The following is an 8128-nucleotide window of genomic DNA, read 5'->3' as shown; positions in this document are numbered from 1 at the left end:
GTCAGTTCCTGTATATCTTGCAACTGGGTAAAGGTGGCACTAATGCGAATTGGTCAGCTGGGAATAAACATCATTAATTCCATATGACATGTCAGATAAACAACCTATGGAGAGCTATGCATTTACAAAGCATCAAAAGACTAACTTGAGAAGAGTTTATACTGAGATAGCAATAAAAGTAATCAATTTGGGTTTAAACAGGTTCCCAGAGATATGATGAACCAATTGAGATGAATGGTTAAACCATGTACCTTTTAGCTGGCTTGCCCCATCGTAACACTATCAGTCAGCAATAATTGGCACTGTAAGGAGTAAGTTTTATACTCTGCACTTCGACATCAATGAAATTTCTGTTCCACAGAAAACAGCAAGGTTTCAGAAAAATATTCCTCACAGATGGGACCACGAGGAATAACCTCTGAAACCATTCACAGGGCTGACTGCCCCCATCCCTTCATCCCCAGAGTGTTTTGTATGCAGTGGTAATGGTCCATTACATTTTCTCTGAAAGCTGATTGATCCAGGACTATACTGTACATCCCTTCTCCTACCACTGAGCCCCCAGCTCAGCTGCAAGAAAGGCTGCTTCTTTGCTTGGTGACTGTAAGAGAAGCTGAACATGCCACCAGACTCCCAGACCAGTAGGCAGCCCACCATCATTTCAAGTTCTCAAAGAAAACTCAAATTTTGATAAAAAACTTACACTTTCCCCAATGCAAATTTTAGTTCTGCAAAAAGAACATCTCCTAGTGGCAAAGTTCCCAGCTGTCTCTATACACCAAGACAAATTCTGGGGAAGACAGCCTTAGCCTCTCTCCCTCTCTCTTTCTTTTTCTTTTGCACTCATACAATCCCTAGGACACAGGTACTGAGTCATGACTGGAACTGTTAACTACATATCAGTTAATAAAAAAAAAGTAGTTTCCCGTGAGTAATAAGAGCTCTACTACAGTGTGCTCATAATATTGTAATTAGTATAATTCTGGTGGGGATCTCTTTGCTTAGGACAAGTAATAAAATGAGATATAACACTGGAGCTTTTCACACCACTACATTTCTTTTATTAATATCTCTTGTTTTATGTACAGAATTATCTTGCTTGTAGGTGTCCTAACAAATATTTAAAATACAAATCCAGCTATAACTATCTACAGAACAACTAAGCCCAATTTGTAACTAAAAATCACATGCAGTTGATCAAGACCTACAGACAACCAAAACACAGATGCCATCAGCTGGTGTAAGTTAACATAAATTTTGCAAAAGAGATGTTTTCCTTATCCTTTGTCTTTGCAGCTCCTGTACAGTAGCATTCTGGTCCATCATTGTGACCTCTAGGCTATCTCATTCACAAGTCCTTTGCTCTACATCATAGCTGTGTATTTAAATCTCTGAGGATACAAATGTGGTTATTCTGGAGGTGGAGCATACTGAGAAAGCACTTGTGAGTGCAAACAATTTTTATTTTGACTCATCTTTTATTTATTGAATATTTTTTAACTAGATTATATGGAGCATAAGAAATCAGGCTCTGCAATAAAAGATCATTGACTCAGCTGCTTGAAAATGGATAGACTTGTATTAACACTGCAGATGAGCAATGAACAAAGAAGTCACTGACAGTGTGTGGCTCTGAAATCTCTGTTATCCTGTTAACATGTTCCTGTCTAGGAATTTACACCTCAGCTTGGTACCAGGGATATCAACATAAAGGAAACAAGCAAATACCTCAGTGGAGAGGGGAACAATTTGCCATGTTGACTCTATATCAATTGGAAATTATTTGTTCTCTTTCTGTTCTGAGAACTGATGACTGAGAAAAGACAAATAGTGTTTCACTTGCCCTAGGAAAATACTGCAATGTTAATAAAAGGATAGTGAATGTTGATAGTCAATTGGATCGCCTCATCATACCAAAAATGAAAGAAAAGCTAGCTTCCTTCTGAAACCTTGCATTCCTCTGTAGGTTTCTGGTCAAGAGTATACATAAGAAATAGTGTTCACCCAATTCTGATTTGGAAAATACTGCATTTACCCACTTTTCCTATATTCCAAATGGCTAGGCTTGCATATCTTGTTATTTACCTCTACTACAGTGGGTGAGAACTGATTTCTAAAAGTTTTCAAGGAAAAAGTAAGAAAGAAAGTTTTACTAGTCATGCCAGGCTCCTCTGTTTCCTCCACAAAGAGGAAGCCTGAAATATTCTGAAATAGATGCAATAAAAATGTCACCTCAGCTGACCAGAGGCACAAGAATGAGATTCCTCTCCCCTTACTCTATTAGTCTGTGATGTCTGTATTTCCATCTAAGCAGAGGGTCCTGTTCAGACAGTTTAGTGATCACAACACATCTGACCAATGTAGGTGACCATGTCAGGAAGTGCCCTAGATGCCACAACTGTGTTGACAGCTCTCCACTGATTGTAAAGGGGGTCAAGGTGGCTAGCTCAGATATAGATGCCTGCACTGTAGACAACCACATTAGGCAGATAAATCCCACCCTGGAAGGCCAAACACTCCTGGAGGCCCTGTGCTTCTAGGAGGGGGACGGACAGCAATGACCTGCACCACCAAACCCTCTCCATTCCATAAGACTTTAAATATCTGCATTTTGGGGGTGTAAGTTATTGAAGGGCAGTTGAAAGATGGTCATTTGTGTCTTTGTTGCAGTGCTCTGTGAAGGGGTGGACCACGTTTTGGGTCTGAGTGTTTGGGGGAGAGGGGAGTTGGGCAGCTTGGGAACATGGAGTTCAGGAGTGGGTGTGCATAGCTGGAGGGTTAAAGAAGGAGACCCAGGGCTGAGTTCTGGTTTGAAAGCAGGGAAGAACAGACAAATTTGCCACTTACAGAGAAACTGGGAGCCCTGGCTCCTTGCCTGAGACTCCACTTACTGGCAAAATTCAAAAAAAGTTAAGTTTTATTCTTGCTTCAGCCACAACTAACTCACCTAGACAGAATTGTGTAGCACTCTTGGAAGAGTAACTCCTTAGAGATGCCCAGTACCCCTGCTGTGGGGAGCAACCAGTACTTTACAAATACGTAAGGTAAATAAATCCCTGCTGTTTCACAGTTCATCTCACCAGACATCTCCCTATGATACTCATATATGTCATCACAGATCCCCCTTTCCCCTCCTTTTCCATTAGCATTTCTGGGATTTGCTCTTTTCGTGTCTGCTTGATTCAAAAATACAAACTGAAGTTGCACCACAAACTGACAATTATAAAAGTCAGTAGCAACCGCTGCGGCTGCTACAGTTCCAAAATTAAGGAGAGTTTGCCATCTAGAGGGCAAGCAAGACAGGAATTTGGATATATGGTGGGGAGCAACTATCAATTTCAGTAAAAACAGTTCAGTATTACAAATTAGGCAGCACAACAACGACAGACTTGCACCAAATAAGGAAGAGGGTTAGTGGTTTCTTTCTGACTGAGTTTGGGAGGAATAGTTTTTTTCTTATTTAAATTGTGCAAGCTGAAATAGCCAGACAGTTTAATTAAGCTCAGCAGATCAATAGCATTCACATTTAGCAAAGGAAAACCTTTCTAGAATGTACTTTTTGGGCCAGTCTGCTCCACTATGCATGTAGACAGAGCTATGATTATAACCAGCAGTGGTTAAAACCTTGTTTCCAGCATAACTAGGTCCTGGTTGCAAAGTTCTGCTGAACCCCAAACCTTCATCCCATGAGAGTGGAAAGCTTTCATTTCACAGCCAGATGACATAGAAAATTAGTTTCTTCTCTCCAGTTCTACTCCTTCCTCTCCTTCCCCAGCTCACTATGTTTTATCCATGCTAGATATTAAAACATTCTGTTTTATTATTTTCTGGGAACACTACAGAGGTTTTTTTTTTTTTTTCCTTTTCCCTTCCTTTCCTGTGTTTCTTGACTGCATTAAAATGCTTCATTCTTGAAGGCCTTATGCTCCCATTTATGCCGTGGCTCTGCACTTCTCTTGACATGGAAATAGTCCTGCTTCAAGAGGGAGGAAGGACTAGATGACCTCCAGATGTCCCTCCCACCCACCCTTTCTGTGATCCTGTGGACAGAGCCAGGACCAGTCCCTGATCCACACAAGATGCCATTAAACATTATGGGATCCACACTGAACAAGGTTCGTAGGCCTGTATCTCGAAGGCAGTGGTTCAGTTAGGCCACAAGGCAACTAAGAAACACTGAACTGCTGAATGACCACCCCTTTTGTACACCTACCCTCAAGTGCTTATGCGTGACAGAAAAGGCAAACACAAGGCAGAGACCACTGAGCATTTCAAATTTTTGAATGCTGTTGAAGCTTACACCAGCCACTTGGACATCAGTGTATTGGACAGATAGGTTTGCACACCGGAAAAGAACCAGTTCTGCCTACAGCGTTCAGTTGCTGTCATAGCTGTTTCTGTGAGCTTTTAATCTGCTCATTTTGCAAACTTGTCTTTCCCTATGTCCCTTGGCACTCAGCTCTCAATATGCTTATGGGCTGCTGTGGACACTGCTGTCATGACCTGTGCAGTACTAATGAAACCATCTGCTGGGTCAACCTGTCACTTTACATGCCATTCCAGGCTCTGATCTCATGAGACCACACAGGCAAAGCTGGTACAGGCCTCACAGCAGTGCCCTCATGGGATTTTAGGAGACCACTAAGATACAGGAAGAGTTCTGTTACTGGATGAGACATTAAGCTGCTGTTGTGAGTGCTTGTGACCTGTGAAGATCACACACTGCTCTTTGTAACAAAAAAAAATAAAAAATAAAAAAATAAGTTAGAGGTCCCACTTCTCATTGGATAAATGTAAATTTTGCCTCTGTTTGCCCTTCACTTTCAAATAACACAGTAAGCTGAATTCTGAAGTGCATCCAAGACCTCCTCTAGCTTATAAAATATGCCCAGGGACAGCTAAATGAGATAACAATATAGTTATTTAGATCTTTTCCACCAGCTCCTTTTGGGCTTGGGTGCATGAGTGAATTCAGACAGTTAATCAAGCTACTGATTGTCAGCTAAGCCACAGCAATGGTTGGTGCCTGACAGTGTGTGTGTGTTCTTAGCATAATGCAGCTGCAAAGTAAATCATGATAGCTTAGATCCTAATGAAAATGAAATCCACTGTAGAGGCAGTTTAAACTAACACACTTCTCACTGGGTCAAGCTTAATGCATGTACATGGTCAGTTAGCAGGTTTCAAATGATGGGCATCTTCAGTAATTCAGTTATTTTCTATCTCATGCTCAGGCCTGGGATTTTATCCATTTGAAATTCTGATGTAAGAGAGGGTTAAATGGGCTGAAACTGATCTGCCTGAACTACTTGCACAGCTGTAATTATATCTATGAGTAATCTTAACTAGAAATGTGGCAAATTCATTGGAAGCCTTTAAATCAAGACTGAATTGGTCTCTCTAAAAATACACAAACACTCAAACAGAAACCCTGGGCCTGATGTAGAAAGCTTGGGGTGAGCATCTTTCACCCATGTGACACAGGAGGTCAGCCTGACAGCCACAATGGACTCCTTCCGACATTAAAATCGATAAAACTATGAATCTCTATGGTTCAATAAGGTATAACTCTGCCTGTGCCAACACTCCCATCACATCCCCTGGGTATCTCGCTCACTCAGGCTACATTTCTGTAAGAAAGCTCTGTGCCTTGGGTCTAGGACCAATGAATGGGAAAACCCAACTCCTCACCAGAGCAAAGCTATGACACCAACCTCCACTCCCTGAGGCACTGCTATGTGCAGTATCAGAGGCATGTGAAGCGCAGTCCCCTCTCAAATCAGCTTGTGCGTCCCCTCTGGACAAGAGAGCAACATTCCCCTTTCTTCCCTAAACTCAAATAAGGCTATGTATAAGCACACCATCCATCCCTGCCCCAAAGAGCTCCCCATGGTCAGCCCAAAGACTCTCGACTGAACCAGCTCATGTAAGAGACAACTGTTATTTGTCAAAGAAATGCATCATAGAAATACGTGTTTTCAAAATAGTTCAATAAAAGAGATTAGCTGGAAAAATATTCTGATGTCTTGGATTTAAAGGAAAATTGTGATTATTATTAGCATGAGCTAATAATCCTTTATTCGTCCTTTACTAAGACTATGAAATGAACTGGATTTCTGAGCCTCAGCTGATATTTTGCAATTTTACCCTTCAGCCTATTTTTTTTAATTGAAACTTCTAGAATACACACTTTCTGTTCAGCTTTTGCAACTTCCTGCATGAGTGAAATATCCCCTAACCCTGACCAGAAAACCCTTCCACATCTCTTTCAGAAATTCACTTCAGCAAATGTAACATCCTTACCAGAAGGAAACACAAGCTATAAAATATGCTGCAGCCTTCCTTTCTGTCTGGCTTGCTTCAGACTTCATTCATAAAATAAAAAAAAAAAAAGGAGGGAGAGAATGAGAAAAAGTGACAGTTGACTCAGAAAGCTGTAAGTGTAAACATTCATCCACAGATGATGCATGGATGGTTAGTGTTGCATATCTTTGGGGACAACATATGCCTGTCTTTCAAACTTGTCATATCCTAACGGCCATTGTTATCAGCCTACGAAAGCTTCCAAATTCCTACCTGTCACTGAAATTCTTAGAAAATGAGAAACCATGACACACTGAGAAAATATAACTGTGATTATTCCTATCCTGCCACAGCTTGGGTCCCCGGCGCTTGCCTGTGCGCCCAGTCCTTCCTTGGCGGAGCCATCTTATTGATACCCTCAAGACTTCTTGCTTCTTTAAGTGTTTGCAAAGCCAGGTAGCCGAGCCAAATTCTCACTCTTTCCAACAGGTGTAGTCACTTTTGTGATGTTTTTGTCTCTAAGTCTCCTTAGTGATATTTGTATCTCAGTGGCAACTCTTGGTCTCCCCTCAAAATGCAAGACCCTGCTGTACTAATGAACATTAAAACACTTCCTGTGTGACACAGAAGGAAAGCACCGTTCTTATTAATTCTTCTAATTATTACTATTGCTTCCACTTTACGAAGTGATGACACAAGAGTTACCTTCCCTTTTGGTCATGCTCAGGGTCAGTGGAGCCAGGGTTTGCCAAGCACCCGGAGTCACGATTAGGATGAAGCTTTCCACCCACCCACGAGAGCAAAAATTGTCACTTTCTCCTGAATTTTAAGGCTTTATGAGGCCTTGCGCACGCTCAGGAGAGACCCGTGGTGCCCTTCGTGCCCTGCTGGACCTGAGGAGCCGGGCCAATGGCTGCTGAAGCATGGAGACCTGCCGCAGCTTGGCCTCTTGACTTCGCTTCTCCCAGCTCCCCCTCCGAGGCCCATCTGTGACCGGAGGGCCCCACCTCCCAAAAAGTCTTCCCAGACCCCCTCCTCTGGCTGCCTCAGTTTCACCTGCCGGCAAGCACAAGCACAGGGGATTATATCTCCCAGGGCGCTGTGGGGCCGGGGGCGCCCAGCCCTCGGCCGCCAGAGGTGGCCCTCCAGCGCCTCTCTCCCACCGCTCTCCCCGCTGCATCCGCATCTGTCCCCGGCGGCGGGCGGCCCCGAGTGGAAAGGAGTGCTGGGCACGAAGCGCCGGAGCGAGCGGGAGCCGGTGCGAAGGCTTCCTGCAGCCCCTGGGCCGCGGGAGCTGCCTTTTGAAGGGGCTCCGTGTCAGCGGGCGGCAGGAATTCGAGGAATGCTAAACTGCCGGGCAGCCCGCTTGGGAGGATTAAGCCGCACGGCTCGCGGACCGGAGCGATAGCCGTGAAGGCCAAACCCCACAAAGAGCGGTTTCTTCCCCGGCCCCCCAAGTCAGCTCGCAAGCCGTGGCCGCTCGGGCCGGCGCGGAGGAAGCAGGAACTGTTTGCCTTGCATTTAGAGCTTCCTACTTTTCATTGAGAAAAACGAGAGTGTGGTCGGTATCTGATAGATTATCTCTCCCCGGGCAGAAGACCGGCTCGGGAGACGGGTAGGGACGGGGGAGGTATTTCTTCAATGAATTCAGTTTCCCACTGCGTGTAAAGGTTACTTCCCTCCGTCTCCTCGCTGGCTCCTGTCGCAAGCTTCCCGCTCTGATTGAAAAGCAGAAACTGCCTTTCTGAATGAAACCACTTCTTATTTTGCTGGCTTTGACACGGCCGGGAGCCCCCGCCTTGCCGCACACCCAGCTGCAGCTTGT

The sequence above is a fragment of the Apteryx rowi genome, unplaced genomic scaffold, assembly GCF_003343035.1.
Source record: "Apteryx rowi isolate R43461 unplaced genomic scaffold, aptRow1 scaffold_112, whole genome shotgun sequence".
Classification (NCBI taxonomy): Eukaryota; Metazoa; Chordata; class Aves; order Apterygiformes; family Apterygidae; genus Apteryx; species Apteryx rowi.
The sequence above is the reverse complement of the archived record's forward strand: the minus strand, read 5'-3'. Positions refer to the sequence as shown.